This window comes from Ambystoma mexicanum, chromosome 9 (assembly GCF_040938575.1).
Source record: "Ambystoma mexicanum isolate Mex_15411 chromosome 9, UKY_AmexF1_1, whole genome shotgun sequence".
NCBI classification, from domain to species: domain Eukaryota; kingdom Metazoa; phylum Chordata; class Amphibia; order Caudata; family Ambystomatidae; genus Ambystoma; species Ambystoma mexicanum.
The window spans coordinates 362,291,516-362,313,333 of NC_090931.1; positions in this window are offsets into that span (position 1 = coordinate 362,291,516).

The following is a 21,818-nucleotide window of genomic DNA, read 5'->3' on the forward strand; positions in this document are numbered from 1 at the left end:
CTGTGGGGACAGAGGGTGTAAACACGTGTTGGTGCATGCTTACCTGCTGTTTTAGCAGGGGGTCGGACCCTGGATCCTCCTGGTCCGAACAGGTCCAAACAGGAATTTTCCTTTTCTTTGACTGCCATTTACTTTGGACGCCCGGGCGAGAGACGCCCTTGATCTAAGAGTTAAGAGCAGGAAGGAAGAGGCAGGGCTAAGAATGTGGGTGGTGCTTAGGCCAGGTGACCCAGATCCCCTTACACCTGCTCACCAGCTGCAAAGGAAAGGAGGCTGGAGGGCTCCTTAAGTAGGAAAAAGAGCGGCAAGCAGGAAGGCACCAGGTGGGCGGGGCTTGCTAAGTGGTGAAAAAGAGCAGCAACCAGGAAGGCACCAGGTGGGCAGGACTTAGGCTACGTGACCTAGATCCACTTACACCTGCTCCCCAGCTGCAAAGGAAAAGAGGCTGGAGGGCTCCTAAGTAGGGAAAAGAGCAGCAAGCAGGAAGGCACCAGGTGGGCGGGGCTTAGGCCACGTGACCTAGATCCACTTACACCTGCTCCCCAACTGCAAAGGAAAAGAGACTGGAGGGCTCTTTAAGTAGGAAAAAGAGCGGCAACCAGGAAGGCACCAGGTGGGCGGGGCTTAGGCCAGGTGACCTAGATACACTTACACCTGCTCCCCAGCTGCAAAGGAAAAGAGGCTGGAGGGCTCCTTTAGTAGGGAAAAGAGCAGCAGGAAGGAAGGCACCAGGTGGGCGGGGCTTGCGAAGTGGTGAAAAAGAGCGCCAACCAGGAAGGCACCAGGTGGGCGGGGCTTAGGCTAGGTGACCTAGATCCACTTACACCTGATCCCCAGCTGCAAAGGAAAAGAGGCTGGAGGGATCCTTAAGTAGGGAAAAGAGCAGCAAGCAGGAAGGCACCAGGTGGGCGAGGCTTGCTAAGTGGTGAAAAAGAGCGGCAACCAGGAAGGCACCCGGTGGGCGGGCCTTAGGCCACGTGACCAAGATCCACTTACACCTACTCCCCAGCTGCAAAGGAAAAGAGGCTGGAGGGCTCCTTAAGTAGGGAAAAGAGCGGCAAGCAGGAAGGCACCAGGTGGGTGGGGCTTGGTAAGTAAGTGGTGAAAAAGAGCGGCAACCAGGAAGGCACCCGGTGGGTGGGCCTTAGGCCACGTGACCTAGATCCACTCACACCTGCTCCCCAGATGCAAAGGAAAAGAGGCTGGAGGGCTCCTTAAGTACGGAAAAGAGCAGCAAGTAGGAAGGCACCAGCTGGGCGGGGTTTGCTAAGTGGTGAAAAAGAGTGGAAACCAGGGGGGCACCAGGTGGGCGGGGCTTAGGCCAGGTGACCTAGATCCACTTACACCTGCTCCCCAGCTGCAAAGCAAAAGAGGCTGGAGGGCTCCTTAAGTAGGGAAAGGAGCAGCAAGCAGGAAGGCACCAGGTGGGCGGGGCTTGCTAAGTGGTGAAAAAGAGCAGCAACCAGGAAGGCACCAGGTGGGCGGGGCTTAGGCCAGGTGACCTAGATCCACTTACACCTGCTCCCCAACAACATGAGGTCGGAAACCAAGGGAGGACCCATTTGCCACTAGTCTCGTTCAGTTGGCCCTGTCTCGGTACAAGTCTTCTCGTTTTGCGCACCCTGTTTTGGTCGACGGGGACACACTTGTAGTTAATATCCTGCTTTACCACAGTACAGACAGAGATTAGCCGTACACCGGTATTCCCATTCTTGGGCAGATAGCAGCCCATGAATAGACCCAACTTGCCCAGGTTCTGGTGTGTCTACTGACTTATGTTACATGTCAGGGTTAGATTTTGGAAATTAGCGCATGTGAGGCGGACATCAATTTGCAGAACCAAATGTAACAGTTCAGGGTATGTGTTAGGGTTCACCGGTACAGTGGAAAGGGCATCCATTAAAGTATCAGGCAAGCCTTAATAGAACAAAAGAACAAAGTGGCTCTCTTGTAATCTGGCCAAGATGTCCCGGCCACCAACTGGAAAGAATCCGGCAACATAGCACAACACCCCTTGCTAACCTTGTTCAAGACCTAGGAGTTTTAAGTTCAAAGACTGTGCTTTATAGCATGTGTCAAAAACATTGTCCATGGTGTCTAAGAGATCATCAAAATCATACAAAACAGGACTATTGCCTTCTAGTAATGGATTAGCCAAAGTAGCCGCTAAGCCACCCAGATGGGATAAGACAAAGGCAGCTTTTGAAGTGGAATCAGGGAAAGCAGCAGGCCGACACAGAAAGTGCAATTTGCACTGATTTACAAAAGTCCTATACTTCTTTGGGTTTCCAAAGAAGCGTTCAGGCGGAGCAAGAGGAAATGCTGGTGACATATCAGTGAGTACAACAGGTGATGCCGGAGCTACAGCAACTGGAGCGGGTGTCGCAGGTTGCTATGGGGCATATTCAAGATAAGGGGGAAAAGCATGGGTGCTACTCTCTATGCTATCTAGCCTCTGATGATGTTGGTGTGTGCTGAAACCGTATCTGCTTTAAGGGCCTCCATTTTGCCAGCCTGGAAGAGCAAAGTGACTACTCCATGTGTTACGTATTGTCACACTTCGGGGTCTGAATGACCCGCGCGCCTCCTCATCACGCCAGGTGAAACCACGTGCCTCCTTATCACGCCAGGTGAAACAGACCACTTTCAAAGTACCTACCAAAGTCGTGACGCTTCGCCACAGTATCTGACGTTTCTCAGCCCCTTATTTCTCTCGGTGGCGGTTACCCTGGAGATTGGGCTCAACAACATCAAAGGTATCGACAACCCAGCCTTTGCCTACAACTCCCAGGAAACCTACTTTTTGCGTGTAGTTCCTACTATCTGGAACGTGAGCTCTGACGGCCTTATGGTGCTCCGGCTCCTGGGTATATTAGGCACTGCAGCGGGAAGGACGCTGCTTCTGATTAAAGTTGCAACCGGTATCCGAAGTTTTGTCTTCTGTGCCTTTCCAATCATTGCCTTCCTGTGTACCAATTCCCGTTTTTCCAATTACAGACTACCTTGAGACTTCTCAAGTCCTTCTGCCTACCTGTGTACCGGACTTTTGCCTGTCCTAAGGATTGCTTATTTCCTGATTCTGAACCGCCCTTAGCCCGCCTGTGTATCAGATCTCGCTGCCTGTTTACTGGATTGCCTTCCTTCTGTCCTGATTACCTACCACCGCCTTCAACTGGTTTTCCTCACCTTCCCAGCTGACTCCTAGTACTGGGTACTGTTTTCCTTATTCAATTCCAGTGTTCTTTTGTGGATTCCGACTCCATCCCGTTGTTTTGGATTTGCTCCCTCAAGTGTACGCAAGGACGCTTTGCTGATTATACACAAAGACTAATTTCTGAAAGTGCACACAGGACGCCTTGCTGAGAACTGTGCACCTACCCGTATCTAGTGCGCCCCTTGTGTCGCCCGGGTATAGCATCCCTACTAACCTTCCTGTTTATTGTTTTGTACCTCCTTTGTTCAAACCTGAATTGTTTAGGTTAATTCAATTCCTGTTTTGGTAAGACTTCCTTAACTTTCTTTATTAATTCGTATCTGAATCCTCAAAATAGAAGTTAATCTCTTTTCTGTACTTACAGGGGAAATTCCATTTCTGTTCCTTTTCGATTACAAGGGGAGTGGGTGACCCAGGTACTTCTGCTTTTGAGAGGCTTTTTTCTGGTGGTGATCTTTGTTCTTCCCAAATATTTACCAATTGTCTTTTTCTTTTAGCTGGGTCCGTGGCGATGTGTTCTCCCCGCTCTTTTGGGTGATCGGTCTCTTAGTGTGTAATTTAGTGCAGCGGAGAGTCATATCATCAAAAAGAGCTTATTCCCTCAACAGAGAGGAGGCTCAGGTGGAGGCTCCATCTCGAGCTCTTCAAGCAACATCCAGTACACCTTCCTGGTCGCTTGCCCGAACCACTCGCCGGCCGGTGAGTAACACGTATGGCATGGTGAAATACAAGAACCTCCGCAGAGTGACAGAACTTCCTCTACCAATCCGCCACACAGATATAAACAACCATCTGCGGGAAGGATGAGGGCGGAAGATGGACCACCTCAAGCTGTAAGTAAAGGAAACAATATCAGTAAGGATTGATACAAGAGACATATGGCCCATACCAATCCCTAAAAACTGTCATACCTGCTCTAATGTGGGATAACATATTAAGAAGGAAAGCAATGAAGTCCATAGAGCAGGTAACCTGTTCCCCACTACAGGGGAAAAGAAAAGAAAGCAACAGCACGGGGCCAGACCCGGGTGGCACGAGGACAATCAACTGAATGGAAATGGCACTGAAACAGAATAAGGAAAAGCATACATATGTTTGCTGAGTTGTTCCAAAATGAGGATGAGGATAATCCACCAAAAAACTTCCAAGTCTGATTGTCAAATCCAAGCAAAAATCCAATTGTCATCCGAGTCCATGTGTCAAATCGAAGGGAGAGTAAGTGTACAATCCAGCAGGGGAAAAAACTGTTCTGGAAACCAAAGCAGAAATCCAGTTTGCCAAAAGCCAGTCGGAAGACGGTAAATCAAGGTCAGAAAACTGAGCCAAAGTTCAAGGAACCAGAGAAGTCGAGAACGAAGAAAAGCGGCTGCTTGATTAACAGGGTACAAACTGCTTTGAGTAGCGGCGCAATTCCCACTGGCTCGTCTATTTGTTGCTACATTGCGGGAAGATGGCGTGCAGCATGATGTCACATTACCAAGCGTGATGGGACATGTAGTTACTCATATGGTCCTGCAAACGCCAGGGAAGATGCCAGTCCTTCTGCCCTCTACGTCTTCAATGTGTTGGAATTGTGACAAAAAGAGGCTTAAGATAGTAAAAGAGGGCACGATTGAGATGATGAATCGTCAGAATGGTTAAGCACAGCCGTTCTGATCAAATAGCAGCAGTCCAATGATATTTGAATCTGCAAAGATCTGTGCAGTCTCAATTAAGGGATTAGAACAGATAGCTACCCGTTACCAAGCATGAATGAACGGATTCTGATGATGAAGGAGGCAAAGTACTTCTTGAAGTTGGAAAAGCATGACACATATCATCAGATTAGTCTACACAAAGTCCTAGTCTTCGATGGTGTTTATCGCACCATTTGGCACGTACCACTATACCAGAATGCCATTCGACCTACCTTCGGCAGCTTCGGAGTTCCAGAGGATGATGGACTTGTTGCTTCCAGAACTATATTCTCATTTATGCTGAAGACGAGGTGACTCTTGATGATGCACTGAGAAATGTGCTGAATACATTGCAGGATACCAGAGTTAAATTATGATACGAGAAGTGCATGATCAAGGTGAAAGAGGTGGAATATTTTGGGTACAACATTTCACGCGAAGGCATTCGCTCGAAGAAAAACTTGCTTCAGGCGATAATCAAGGATCAGCGCCAACCACTGAAGAACTGAGTTTTTGGGCCTTGCAGAGTATTACACAAATGTTGCACTATAATTCCCTGAAATGACAGCACCCATGAGAGAACAGCTGAAAAAGGGGGTGGAGTGCTCATGGAAGACAGAGCAGAAAGGAACATTTGAAGAAGTAAAGAAAATGATAGTGGAAGCCCCATGCCTAAGACTGTTCAACCCGATGTGGTGGACCTATATCACCAGAGAAGCCAGTGCTTATGGGTTAGGAGTGACCCTTACACAGAAGAGAGGAGATGTGGAGCATGTAGTGGCATTTGCATCTAAGGCAGTGTCCGAGGCAGTGAAAAACTACTCACCGTAGAGAAATAATTGTTAGCATTGGCATGGGCAGTGGAGTACTTCTGGACCTACATGTGGGGAACCAAGTTTCACCTGGTCATGGACCATAAGCCTTTGGTGCACATGCTAAGCTCAGGGGGCACACAGACATCCACTCCAACACAGGCATGCATAGCAGCAAAACTACAAGAGTACACATACGAAATAATGCACATTCCAGGATGGAAAAATTTGCAGGCTGATTGCATATCACGCCTGCCTGAACAAAATGGGCAAGTCAACACGCTCTTGCAAGATGAGTGCACAACAGAATCAGTTGGAGACTTTAGGAGCAAGGAATTCATGGAAATGAATGAGAGATACTGGTTAGAAGAATTGGCCAAAGGACTGAAAGTGAGGCAGGCACCTCTCATCTCTATGGAAATCCCACATGGTGTATGGCATAACTTGGGGTGGGATTTCATAGGTCGCTTGGAAGCCATGACATCTGAACATAGGTATGGAATTGTAATCGTAGAATATTGGTCGAAGTGGGTAGAGACGGAATTTGTGCCTGAAATTACCACAAGAACAGTGATAGATGTCCTCAAGTCGTTGTTCTAAAGGAAAGGGATACCTAAAGAGATAGTGGCCGACAATGGAGTCTAGTTGATGTCCACTGAGATGGGAACATTTTTGAAGGACAATAACATAATGCAGATCAAAGTGGCCCTGCGTCATCCCCAATCCAATGGGGTGTAGAAAGAACTAATAGATTTATAAAAGGGGCCATTCAACTGGCAATGGCATCAGGAATTGATCCACACAAGACAGTGAAGGAGGCAATAGCCGCGCAGAGGCTCACTCCTAATGGAGCCACCATGGTGTCACCCTTCCACATGCTAAGTGCCCCAATGGCTGTGCAGAGTGAGGGCAGTTGACATGATAAACATGGAATGAAGTGGTGTGGAGGATCAAGAAAAATAAGTACCACATGAAAGAGTGGCGTGGCAAATGAAGAGCAGTGCAAAGGACATAGGTAGACGAGGGAGATCTGGTGAAGATCCAACTACCTGAACAAAGACTGAGTGACAGGGTCCTGGTACAGTCAACCCATCAAGGTTATGAAGAAAGGCACAAATCATGTGTGTACACAAGATGGAAAAAGGGGGAATTTAAGGAGAGTAGCAGTGTTTGGAAAGGGTACTGCAGTGACAAGCAGTTCACCGCCTCACACTCAAGCAGTCAAAGGAAGAAGGTCACCAATGTAGAGAGAAGAGAGCAAGGAAAGGAGTGAACAGGGAATGACGGTTGAACCAAGGGAAAGAGATGTTGAGTGTTGTGGTTTCAGTGAGGAGCAAATGGAACCTGGCGACATGACACTCACAAGAAGCAGTGATGGAGGGGAGAAAAAACAACCACCCACTGGTGTGAATGATCCTGGCCAGCCACATCGCATAAGTAGAACACTGGTGAAGTATGATGATTTTGTAATGGAGTAGAAGATTATGCATCTCAAGAAAAGAAAGTATGTGGAGCGCTAGTCTCGCGAGACCGGCTTCAGCCATGCTCTCGCGATACTTGGCTTGGGCACGGGAGCAGCAGTGTGGATGAGAGAAGAGAGGCGAGTCCCAGGGAGCGACTGGAGCTGGTTGGTGGGTGTCCTGGTGAGGGGTAACAAAAGCTCACAGCATGTATCATCGGGGGGTCTGAACAACTGCATCAACTAAGTACCCAAGTCAAAATCTGTAGTTGGAATACTCTGGACTTTTTGCATTTGTTTGGGGAGGGTATCCCAAATCTACAAGATCTAGACATTATTTGCCTGCAGGAAACGTGGCTGAGGTTTCCTCCAGTTTTGGAGGGCTTTGTTACAGGGCCATATTACTGCAGGGTTCGTGTCTCCTTAAGAGAATGCAACCCCACCACGTGCGAGACATCACGTGGGATGTACGTCAAGAGGAGGGGAGGAGCTGGAAGGGCAGTTAGTACATGTATGCGAATAAAGATAGACGTGTATTCTCCATCGGTGTGTCTGTCCTCCTTTTGAAGACCCAGTCCGGGCCTAACATTTGGCGATGAGTTGACCTACCAGACCAACGAATCCTCCTCCTCCTTTGCGAGCAGCGATCCCGCTCTGTTCCGTGCTGCGGGCACCTTCCAGCCTGACGCACGTGCCTGATCCCAGGCCCGCCTTCTCCTCACCACGCCGACAGCGTGTCCGCGCCACGGCCTACTCCGCGCCCGGCGCCCAGCCTGCCTCCTCCTTGCCGCGCAAACAGCGCGTCCGCGCCGTGGGCGTTTTCCGCGTCGCCTGATCCCAGGCGCGTTTCCTGCAAAAGAACCGCACCACCACGCCACAGAGAACCCACGTGCCAGGCACCACGCGGCCTACGCTGACTACACGACGACTCATCAACAGACGCTACGGAAGCCTGGAAGCCATAAGAGGTGGGTCTAACAACACTGCTGCCACACATAATCAGAGACGCGCGCACTGCTGCATAATCCCTCAGCATGAGCTCACCTCAGGCCCATCAACCACCAAATGCCCCAGCCCCTGCAAGGAACAGTGCAACTACAGCATGGCGCATGCCACCCCCATTTTCGAAGATGCCACAGGCAGACAAAGGTCCAAGATGGACTGAGTGGCTGGAGGACTTTAACACCTTCATTGATGCTGCTGGGGAAGACAAATCCCCTAGGCTACGCAGCATGTTCTTAAATCTGGCGGGCAATGACATCAAAATCCTTACCAAGACCATTCCCCCCGCTGAACAAGCTGACTTCCCAACACTAATAGCGGCCATAAACAGAAGATTGGTAATTGAACCCAACAGAGACTACGAAAGATACGTATTTAACCTATGCACACAGAGGGTCGATGAAACCATCGATGAATTCATAACCCGCCTGCGAATTAAAGGGGCCAACTGTCAGTTCGAAGCCTTCTCACTTGACGAAGCTATACGGTTGAGGATTATCGAAGGCTGTGTGTCTCAAACCTTAAAGAAACAACTCCTCAAAAAACCTATCACCATAGAGGAAGTGAGCCAGATGGCCAGAATTCTAGAGAGGGTTGAAAAGCAAGTGTCCCAAATCTCGAACACAGCCTCGACGAGACAAGAAAAAACTGAAACCGTTGCAGCGCTGCAGGCCAACGCAAGACAAGGGGATAAAGGCGGCAACCCCAACTATTCCACGACACCGAGGACCCAACGCCAATGCTACCGCTGTGGAATGTCTTTCCCTCATGCAGGAACCTGCCCCGCCATTTCACAAAGATGCGGCAACTGCGGCAGAGAGGGACACTTCCAATCGGTCTGCAGAGAAGGCAGACCGTTCCCCACACAAAAGTTCTCAATTGCCCCTCAGGTCAGAACGCCGGTCAGAAACCCCCTAACCCAAGCCTATCAACCACGTCCATACGCCCAAACCCCACGGAGATACGTCAGAGTAGTCGAAGAGGTGTACCCCATGGATAACAGTCAAGAGCCCGAGGGTGAAGAGCAAGTCTCCCACATCAGAGACGAATACGACGGGCCCCCGGAACAATTCTCACAATATGAGGGAGGATCTCAAGGAGGCCTACAGGATTTCGACCACTACAATCAGTATCCACACGACGAATATGTGAACCTCATCATGGATGAAGGCGAGGCCCGGGAGGCACCCAAGATTCCCGTCGACATAGCAGGCCAACAATTCTGTTTCCTGGTAGACTCGGGAGCCACCGTTAACATAATGGGCGAGAAGGAGTTCAATCAGATCACCGACCGGCCGCCCCTGACACCCTCAAACTCCAAGATCTACCAATGGGGGGCCACAACTCCTCTGCAATCGATTGGATTTTTCAGTCGTCGACTCATCTATGATAACCATTCCACCACGACGGACATCCACGTCATTCGCAGCCCTACCAAAGGCAGATGCCTGCTCAGTTACAGAACAGCGTCGTGCCTGGGACTCATAGACATACACGTCGGCGAAGGGGACAAAATCTGGTCGACGGACCCAACCCTGGAGGCGCGGGAGAAAGTTTTCGCCCTCGCATCAGCACCGGCCCAAACTGGAATGATGTCGCGTGATGACATCCTAAAAGAGTTCCCTCTTATCTGCAAGGGCCTAGGTCAACTGAAAGGACCACCCGTGAAACTCCACATAGATCCCACCGTCCGACCTGTACCACAACACCCGAGAAGAGTTGGGTTCCATCTTCAGGCCGCAGTCTCGGCAGAACTCAATCAACTCCTAACTGACGGGATAATTGAACCAGCCACGGGTCCGACTCCGTGGGTATCCCCGTTGGTAATAGTACCAAAGGAGGGTGGACGACTTAGACTCTGCGTCGACATGCGCATAGCCAATACAGCAATCCAACGTGAAAGGCATCCAGGACCACAAATTGAAGATATGATAGTTCAATTGAACAAATCCACCCTTTTCTCAAAACTGGATTTGAACCAGGGTTACCACCAGATGGTACTCCACCCGGAATCCAGAGGGATCACCACTTTTGCCACACACGGCGGGCTGTATCGGTACAAACGCCTAAACTTTGGGATTTCGTCAGCTGCAGAAATTTTTCATGAAGCCATCAGGCAACTCATACGTCCAATCAAAGGCACGCTGAACTACAGCGACGACATACTGGTATTCGGGCGCACTCGTGAAGAACATGACACAGCCTTTCGTGCCACGTGCAAAGCCATACAGGACGCAGGCCTCACGCTAAACGTGGAAACATGCAGATTCAGCAAAAGCAAGCTAAAATTCTTTGGACACATCTTTTCGGCCGATGGGATGACACCAGACCCCGACAAAGTGGCCACTATCTTCAATCTACAAGCCCCAAGACAGTTAGCCGACGTCCGTTCCTTCCTGGGTATGGCTGGGTATTGCGCCCGATACATACCCCACTATGCCACCATCACGGAACCTCTTCGGAAGCTACTCCAGAAAGACATGCTCTTCGCCTGGACCACTGAATGCCAGGAGGCGTTTGACTCCATTAAACACTCCCTAGCAGAAGCGCTGAAGCTGGCCTACTTCGACCCGGAGTGGCACACTGAAATAGTGGTCGATGCGAGTCTGGTAGGACTAGGTGCTATACTCGCCCAGACCAACGGCACCGGCGATCACCCGAGACATGTTGTGGCATATGCCAGCAGAGCACTTGCGCCCCCGGAGGCCGCATACTCCCAAGCGGAAAAAGAGAGTCTAGCAGCAGTCTGGGCATGTGAACACTTTCACAACTTTATCATTGGGAAAAGATTCACCCTTATAACGGATCACCAGGCCCTCCTGTCGCTGTTTGGGAACCCACGGACAAAAATGCTCCCCAGAATCGAACGATGGGGCATCCGGCTGCAAGAATATGACTTTCACATCATTCATCGACCGGGGGGCGAACACAATCCAGCCGACTATCTGTCGAGACACCCCTCTGGAACGTCCACGCCAAGACAGGGCGACGTAGAATACATAAGCTATGTCACCACCAACGCACTACCTCTGGCAATGTCACTAGAAACGGTGGCGCTCGCGACAGCAGCGGACCCATCCATGGCCTTGGCGATCGAACTCACAGAACGCAACAAGTGGAAAGACTACAAAAGAGCACTGTCAACACACCCAGGAGCAAACCGAGACGAAGTGGAAAGGATTGCTAGAATTCACTCAGAGCTGGCGGTACAAGACAGCACCATACTTCTCAGAGGGTGCAGAATAATAATCCCAACGGCCCTGAGGTCTGAAATAATCAAGACAGCACATGAAGGACATAGAGGCGCAGACAACACTAAGCGCCAACTACAAGGCCACGTATGGTTTCCTTTTCTCGATGCCTTAGTTGACCGATGGGTTAGAAACTGCATTGCATGCCAATGCACGGCCAGAGAGGAGGCACCTGCACCTCTACAGGTGACACAGATCCCAGAACGCCCCTGGGAAAGGGTGGCGGTAGACTTCTACGGGCCCCTGGAGTCAGGAGAATACCTACTCCTGTTCATTGATGAACACTCACGCTTCCCCATCGTCAAAAGGTCATCATCCACGGCATTTGCACAAGTAGCGGCAATCTTTGATGAAGTAGTGAGCGAATGGGGCATACCAGACGTGATCAAATCTGACAACGGACCCCCTTTCTGTGATCATGATTTCTCAAAGCTGGCAAAACACTTGGGATTTAAACATCAGAAAATAACGCCACTCTGGCCCCAAGCAAACGGCATGGCGGAACGATTCATGTCATCCATCAAGAAAACAGTACAAAGAGCCAAGCTAGAAAATGTAGATCTCCACCAAGCTCTGTGCAGAATGCTTCGGGACTACAGGAACACGCCGCATGAAGCGACAAATAGGACCCCAGCTGAACTTATGGTAAAATACCAAGTTCGCACAAGGATCATCCAACATCCGTTGAACAGACCGGACACAGACATGCAACTCCTAGAGAGAGATGCGCAGAGAAAAGAACGAGCCCGCACCCAAACCGATGAAAAGCGGCGAGCACGTCCGAAAGACTTTCAAGTAGGAGACGAGGTCTTCGTCCAACAGCCAACAGTAAAGAAGAGTGACCCTAGATTCTCCCCGCAGACACTACAGGTCACGGCCGTAAGAGGAACAATGGTGACTGCCGAAAATGAAGAGAGAGAAATCACAAGGAACTGCTCAAAGTTCAAGTTGGCGACAACCACAGATCCCGAGGGACCACAAAACCCAGACCCTGAAGCGATGATAGTGGATGGGCGAGACACACTGTGGACTCCTCCAAGGTTCTCTCCTCGGCCAGGAGTCAAGAGGACAGAGAGACCTGAAGAAGATCCTCAAGAAGGTACCAGCACCCGGCCCCAACGTGCCATAAAGAAACCAGCTCGCCTGGTCGAAGAGTGTTGAACTCTATGCAAGGACGTTTCCTCCGGGGGTGATGTTACGGGGCCATGTTACTGCAGGGTTCGTGTCTCCTTAAGAGAATGCAACCCCACCACGTGAGAGACATCACGTGGGATGTACGTCAAGAGGAGGGGAGGAGCTGGAAGGGCAGTTAGTACATTTATGCGAATAAAGATAGACGTGTATTCTCCATCGGTGTGTCTGTCCTCCTTTCGAAGACCCAGTCCGGGCCTAACAGGCTTCACTATAACTTTCTGTGCTGCGGAAAAAGGCCTGACTGGTAACATCTTCAACAGGAAATGTAAAGACGATCTTGCTGACAAATTTATATTGGAACGTGGCCTCAAAGTGGAGTGTGAAATTCTCAGATACAGTGTTTGCACTGAGTGACAATGCAAGAGTCAACTATCCAAATTTGGAGATCCTGGTATGTGGAGACCTGAATATCCACTGCTTCGACTGTACTAATGACCTTATTGAAGACATGCCACCTTTACCTACCCAGCAAGTGAAGAGAGGTTTACTTTGGAGGCAAGAACTGGTAGAAAGGACCATCTATCTGGTAAATGGACATATTTCTTGGGATTGCCCTCCGAGGGCAACATGGAAAAGAGGTTGTGACTCAAAAATCCTAGACTATGCGTTTGCCTTTGATTTACTCTTCTCTGATTTATTAAGTCTGGAGATTTGGGACACTGGTAAAAGTGACCACAGTCTGGTAGTTTTATCAGAACTAAACTGGCCAGTTAGGACCCCCTAGTGTAAAGTGGCCATCTTGGAACTTGAGCCAGGAAGAAACAGGCTGAGGCTAAGATCATGTTTACCTGATGCGCCTTCAAAATTGTTAGCCACTAAGCCTTTTGCTCAAGTCGTTTTCAAAGCCTTTGACCCTATGCCCCCGATGGTGAATAAACCTGGATTTACTATTTAACACAAATATGATTCAGAAGTGGCCAAGAGGAAAAAGGCTCTGAATAAGGAGCTGAGATTAAATTCTACAAGCCAATGTCCGGAGGCCAGGGAACATGGGAGAAGACTTAAACAAGCCTTTAAGAAGTGGATTAAGGCTCACAAAAAGTATAATGCTGCAGAGAGAGGCAGAAAGCATGCTGCTTCATATCTCCTCAATAAATACACAGGAGATGTGGAGATTGATTAACCATCTCTTGGCCCCTCAAGAAGCTATGCTGCTTAATCCTATACCGGCTGAAAAATGAAGCAATATTTTGAAACAGTTTTTGCTGGCCTAGATGTGAGTCTGCCTCAAATAATCTGCGAATCGGATGAAAATTGGTCTTTTTCTACGTCAGAGAGTGATATATATATATATATGACTTGATCCTCAGAGTCAGTAACTCTAGAGCGGCAGACCCAGATGGAATGACCAATTTACATCTGAAAGAAGATCGGGAATTCTGGGCCTCAGAACTTGAGTTTAGGTTCGAGCATATTAAAAAGACCAACAAAAATTCCATCTTCTTGGACAAGCGCAACCATTGTGCCAATTTTTAAAAAGGGTGATAGGGCAGTTCCAGCTAATTATGGGCCCATCTCCCTTTTAGATGTAAGCGGTAAAATCTTTGCTTCTCTGCTTCTCAAATCCCTATCTAACTGGGCAATATCAACACATCATTATGACCCCTTGCAAACAGGTTTTATCAAAGGCATGGGAACGGCGGTTATTCTTTTCATTCTTAACATTCTTAAGACAAAGGCACAAGCCTTTGATACAATAGACCGCCAGCACCTATGTTCAAAATTGGAAAATTGGGGCTGCCCGACTGACATAAGAGAAGCCCTAAACTACTACACTCGGGAACTTCACTGTGTGTAAGACTAGACCGAAGGGGCCTGTTGACCGACCCCATTAGAACCTTTAATGGGTTAAAACAACGTTGTCCGTTGACGGCAGCTGTTTTCAATCTGTTTATTTCTGATGTAGAGGAGGCCTTCGAGAATGTCAGATGTTTTCCACCTTCACTGGCAGGTGTCCAAATTGGAAGACTGCTCTACGCAGATGACTGGATCCTGCTTGATCAGACCAAGGTGGGACTTCAAAGGCAGCTGAGTGCCCTGGAAAAGTAGAGCTAAACGGGCTGAGGATAAATGTCAAAAGATCAAGAATCATAACCAATGGAAAAAGAAAGAAGAAGGCATGGTTTCTCAATGGTGAGAAAATCCTGGAAGTGTTGGCACTTACTTACTTGGGGCTTTGCCTAAACGACAGTGATGCCGATACTCAAGAGAACAAGTACTGCGGAGCAAGACAAAGAACTTAGTTGCTGAAGCTACTATCATAAAGAACAGATATTGTAAATTCTCCTTCATTCCAGTAATTGAATTCTTCCAATTAAAGGTGACTCCGATTTTGACCTATGGGGCTGAAACCTCGTTCTCTGTACTAGTATGGGGAAAACTTGAGGGTATTTTTTGGAGGAGGGTGTTACACCTACCGAAATGTGTCCCAATTCAGGTGATAAGGGCGCAATTAGGGCTGACCTCCCTTTATTCCATCACGGTCTGGAAAATCCTCACACTCTCCAGGAAATGTGGCGCAGAAGGGAGGGAAAGAGGTTTGGCGGCAATTGGTTTGGCCATGGCAAGTTCTTCTGATGCTCTACTGATCCCCTGGAGTTCATTGTCGATTGACATTTGGACTGACCTGGGTGAAACATTAGAATCACTGCGGGGGGGACCAGCACGAGTTAAAAGAAAATTGTATGATCTGGACTGGATCCAATCAATGGAGGCCAAAGTCAACTCAAACATGTATGGTGACAACTTCAAGGATTCAAGAGCAAGGGGCTTGTTGCCTCTTAACATGCCCAAATACCTGTGTAAATTAAAGTGGGATAATTTCTTGAGGGTGATAATGAACCTATATCCAACAAAGGAAGTTCTGGAAATTAGGAAGCCACGCGAGACACAGGACTATAAGTGCTCTACTTCATCTCATTCTCCATTGTTCTGGTTGTAAAGATCTTCGATCAAATGGCTGGCTAAATTCTTTGATAATTTGCAACGCTGATGGCAGAGGAGTGATGGCGAAGACTGATGTGAGGCACACAAGCCTCGCTGACCTTGGCTTTGTTGGCTTTTGTGAAAGAACGTTTTGAATTAATAGCGGCCAAATAAGCCTACATTAAAACGTGGATTGAAGCCAAGGGAGCATTCATTTAAATATGGGACCAAAGGGTAAACCCGGAACTCAGTCTAGGGATTTAGGTTTGAACTGCAGACTAAAGAGTATGGGTGCTCCTGGCGAGGTTGGAATGTGTCATGTGTGTAATGAAATGAAGATTGCAATTGTGTTTTGTTGTATTGTTTTATAGCTAAGGTTTAAGTTCAAAACCAAATCCTAATAAAAAAAACAAAAAAACTGCAGTGCTCCTCATGAGGACAAATGCTGTACTCACCTGCAACTACATGAGGAGACTCAAGGCAGCAAAGGGACAGTGCATTCAACTGTCTTCTGTGTAAATGGTTAAAGTCGTACTAAAATAAAGGAGTCTCTGAAATTTCAGTGTTGAGTCATCCTTACCAAGCCACAACACCCACCCTAATTTTGCAGGCAAAGTATATTGCTGGAGTGAGGCCAGGGGTGAGACCGTGTGAATGCCCCTCCGAGAATCAGTCACTGTATCGCCAGATCGGGGGAATCATTTAACATGTTATGGGTTAAAAGGAGATTCGTACTCTTGGTAACTGCGGGAAGGTTACTGATTAATTGTCATTTCAGTTATTGTTTGTAGAGCACATGACCGTATCTGGAAAGGGGTCTTGGCTCTAGCAGGAAGGAGCAGGGAGCGAACATATAAACAAATAGAAAGCAAGACAAAGAACAATAAAATAATACGCACAATAAGTAGGGAATAACTGGTATAGTATACACAACTTCTGTAAGAGTTGAAAAGGCAGCAGTTCAAAATGGTCCACTGGCAGTCCGAGCGCCTGTGTGCTTATGGCTTCTTAGCACTTTAATTAAGTAATATTATGTACCCACTGTCAGTCTATTAATTCCAGAGGTAGATTCATAGACCACCTTTACTGGACGGGGCGCTGGTTCAATGCTGTCCTATTGACTTCCACAGTTAGACCAAGCTTGATCGAATTAGTTGCATTCCTAAATTATCACATGCAACCTGACCCTGGCAAAGATTTACTTTTTTTAAATTACTTAAAGAAATGGTTCGGTCAAAATTTTTTATTGCCCCTACGGGTCGGCCATGTGTTTTTCAGCCTAAGTCGCGCGATTTTAGAAACATTTCCTACGGACCTTACCTGAGTTTTCGTCCATTAAACGCACGCGAAAACAGGCACCAGGGAGCTGCCATTTTGTGATAATCCTATAATTTCCCCCATCGCCCTGGCTGACCTGCTTTTGCGGCACTAAATCATATCCCCCGCCCCTGAGCCTGTCATCAGCAGACGCGTACCGCCCATTTCACAAAGCCAAAGCACGTCTAGTGTCAACATTCGCTGTGCTTCAGCTAATGACGTGTCGCCATGGAAATGGCAGGACGGCTCTTTCCTCAATAAGTATAAACAGACCGTTTCACAACACACAGCAGCAGATTTTCGATTCCATTCCTCTCTCTGTGTTACTTTGAGTATTCTGTGACTCGTTTCTGTGCTCTGGTCAGCTACCTTTGTTGCTTGCAGCCCGTGTGGACAGATACCAGTACCACCGCTATCAATTATTTTAGTTTGTGCAACACACAATGGATACAATAATGCCCTACATGTACGAGCCCGAGTATACCGAGGAGGAACTACTGGAAAGGGAAACACGCGAAAATGATGGGGCTTCGGACAGCAGTTGGCAGGACGTATCAACGGATGAAGACACTGAACCTAGTCGCATGGACGGTGTTTCCACCTGGTGCACATGCAATTGGTGCAAGCTAATGCTTACCGAGGAGGAGAACTTCTGCTGCTGTGAAAACTCAGGATGCGTGGCCTACATTTCGGAAGGCGAGCCACGACCGCAATGCATCACCGAGCTGCCAGACTTCAGGGCAGCCTGCCTCACACGGTCCGTGTTGAGGATAATGATGGTGCTTATGCACGAACTTCGCGCAACTGTTCATCCTCGTAATCCGAGTAACGAGTAAGTATACTCTGCTTGTCATGCCACTCCCATTTCATGGTCTTCTACTATATCCAAAATTACATCTACATATCATTCTAACGCATGTAAGTCTTTCAATAGTGTGCAGTGTCTAGATATCATTTGTCCGAGCAGAATGCTATTAGTTACAAGAATTTTCATTGACAACAAACGTTTATTAAACTTATCTTGGTCATTTAAAAACAGTTTGTTTCATTCCTTTTCACAGGTGGTACATGCTGGTGGCCTATTGTTCCTTTACATTGTGGCTTCACGGGAGGCTTGGACACCGCGTTCGAAGAGTGATACCCGCCTGTGCCGTTCGTGCCATAAGAGAAACGTTCCCGAGTGACAGCGGTCAGTACAGGGGATTTTCTCTCGCTGTGCTGCAACCTGACCTGTACAATGTGTAAAGTCTTGTATTTTTGGGCTATCAAAATAAGATACAAAATAAAACACCACATATATTTTAACAACGGTTGTTTCGATTTTTTAAATGAATCAAGTGTGTCTCCATTCAAGGGTGAACGTCAGACATCTGTGCTCCGAATGGGTGAAGGTCAGGTCGCTGTGAAGCAGGGTGGTCACTATCTAAGCTAATATAATATATTCAAAATAATGCATGCACTAAATAACACTTGTTCAAAGTCTTTAAGTCAGTTATGTCTCTATAAAAGTCACACATATATCAATACTATCAATGAACATTGGATTATACAGGCCTTAGGTCAAGGATCTTGACCACTATAATACAGTGTTTGAAGTGTGGGTCTGTGCTCACAAGAATCTCCGATATGTGGCATTTGTTATTGATAGGCAACGATATACTGCAGTAGGGGTCTAATGTTAGTTGGGGATCTGCTAGGTGGCCATCATGGCGTGGACAGTGGTCTGGCACATGAAGAGAATACCTTGCAGGGACACAGGGTCAGAATGTTAGTACCTTTCCACTGGTGAGGGTGCGTGAGCAAGGACACGTTTGTGGAGATGAACCATGTGCTTGGTTCAGGCCGGTTCACATGCAGGACCGGGATCTCAGAGAGTGATGTGTTACATTTATTAGCTGTTGCAAATACCTCTGGAGTTTTCTAGTCAGAGTGGGAACGAGGCTGTGGGCCATGTGCTTTGCGTGCTGTACTATCGCAGTGAGGCCTGGTCACCAAAATGGAGTGGAAAGGGGGTACAAAAATGGATGCCCCGTGTCCTGCTCAGTGTTCCCATCTATGCGAATGTCATGCAAAGTTAACATCACATAAGGGCAAGGGACGGGCGCAAACGGCCAAGGTGCCAAACAGCATGTACACTTCAAAAGGTATCCCACGCCGAGGGGCCATCGCTCACATGGCCTCCTCAGACCCCGTGTCTCCAGGCAGGCCTCCCCTGAGGCAGGCCGATCCCCTGCAATCCACATAAGTGTGTCTCCATTCAGCAGTCTTCCTGTGCCTTATCTGCACGCCCCAGGCCCATCCATCCCACGCCCTCAATCAAAGGCGGTTCGCACCCAGGGATGAGCGTTGGCATGGGGGGCTGTGACGGGCGCAAACGGCCAAGGTGCCAAACAGCATGTACACTTCAAAAGGTATCCCACGGCCAATGGCCATCGCTCACATGGCCTCCTCAGACCCCGTTTCTCCAGGCAGACCTCCCCTGAGGCAGGCCGCCCCCCTGCAATAAACATAATACCACGACATACACACGTCATTCATTCACAAACACACCCCTGTTTCTAATACTTTATAAACCACTTGATATGTCTCATGAGAACATCTTTGTGCTTTGCAAGTCAACTCCTGAACCTTCTACCTGAGAAGAACTGAGATCTATGCTAATCTGCTCGTCGCCGTGCTATCTGTGACCGCTTCGAGCAAACTCGTCAGTGTGCTACCTGTGGCCATCTACCTGTTCTCCTGCAACATACTGCTCGGCCTGCTGAATCCAACTGTTTGTTGGTCAAGTTAAGGCCATGTATCCTAGTCATATTTCGGTCATTTTTACATTTCAATCTATTTGCTATTACAGTACCCAATAGAACTATGGTCATTGGTCTCATTGCTTTTGACTTGAGTTTCAATTGTTATGCTATCAATAGATCTATTTATTTTCATCTGTGTCAATTGTCATCGAATTGCATCCTTCGGGGGTCCAGTCTATAATGTAAGCATGGTTCCTTTTCGTGCAAACAGGACATCCAAGGGACGAGTCACATGTTCAGAGTTTAGTCTCATAATTTAAAAAATTTCTGTAACTTATGCAAATACTATGCCGCACATGATGAACTGGTATAGTCCCGGCGACCAAAACAAACCTTGCATTGAGCATGGTATGGTTCATTAACTTTTTTATGACATTTTTATTCATCAAGGTTTTATAATAATCTTGATATTTACTTTTCAGAATTTTCAACAATGCCTGCCTGTTCGATTAGCGGTTGCCCTTCGAAGACCCATGCTAAATCTGAAGGCACTACAATGCATGTGTTCCCGAAAACTGTTGATCGAATAAGAGAATGGGTCAGACATTGCGGATATCCACTGGATGAGCTGGAAAGTAGAGTCCAACAAGTCTTTGAAGACAAGAGGGGTGATCGATACCGCATCTGCAGCCAGCACTTTCCCTCGAACATGTACACCACATCTTGGATAACAAAGAAGAATAAACGGCGATCGACACGAAAATTGCTCGCAAACGCTATTCCCACTCTATTCGTCCACAATCCGCCACTGGTGAGTCAAGTGTCTGTTTTTAGCTTTAGGCCTTGCGGTAGTGTGTAGGTAGCCGAATGGATTCATTGATATTTTAGGTGTTGTTTCCAATTTGTAATACTTTCAACATTGATATGAGTTTATAGCTTTTTGAATAATGACATTTATCAATATATTATTTTTAGATTTCATAACCCACAAACGAAATCTATATATGGGCAAAGGGAACTGTGCTATTTTGCGCATTACTCAAGTATTCTGTCTCCTTACATGGCAATTTTAAATATTGGCATTTCATTATCAAACAATAATTTACCTTTACAACTTCTTGACTATCCCTTGAATCTGAAGCAAGAACATCACGTGCTCGCAGTTATCAACCACTTCTAGCGCGTATCAGGTAATCATACTTGGCTATTCCGCTACAGACTTGTTTTATGCATGTCAAGTAATAGTTTGTATGTATCGTGTGATTATTTTACCAATTGTTTGGTTAGTGCTTTCCAATTGATATACACCTTAGTTGTCATCCCCTGGTGTTTGTTTTCAGTTATAATTAGTGTTATCCATACTAATGCAAGTACTGTCTTTCAGGGAGATGCTGAAGCGTCCACCACATTGACAACAGCCCTAGATGTTCTTCAGCAGCCCGAGGTATGGATACTGACAGCTCAACTGACCGTGATCATCAGGACTGGAACACTTGTCGTTTGATTGTTCTACACCATGTTTCATTTGTGGTTAGCCGTTGATATGTACCTGTGCGGTAGACCCCAAGTGTGTGTCGTGTTTTCAATATTGTAATCCTTACTAATGCAAATACTATGTTTCAGGCAGTTGTTGAATCGTGCGGAGCCTGACATTCAAGTAATTCCAGTGGAAACGGGACCATGCGGATACGAATCGGCGCAACAGCTTTCGGAAGTGCACACCACATTGACAACAGCCCTAGATATTCTTCAGCAGCATGAGGTATGGATACTGACAGCTCCATCGAGCGTGATCAAATAACGTGATTCCATTTGCTATACGCTTCCACTACAATCACAAGATCCCATTTAGATGATGCAGATGTAAAGAAATAAAGAAATCGGAGAAATAAGTCGATTAAATCTGATCATTTTTAAATATTCCTTGATTCTTTTAGACAATGCAACATTTGTGGTTATCTCTTTATATGTACCTGTGCCGTCGACCCCAAGTGTGTGTTATGTTTACGATATTGAAAACCATACTAACGCAAGTACTGTGTTTCAGGGAGTTGCTGATGCCTCCTCTTCAATACAATCATTCGTGGCAGTCCATGCAGAGCCAAAGGTATGGACACTGACAGCTCCATCGAACTAGGTCATCAGAGCTCGAATACTTGTCGTTTGATTGTTCCACACAATGTTTAAATCGTGTTTGGCTATTGAGATGTACATGTGTGTTCGT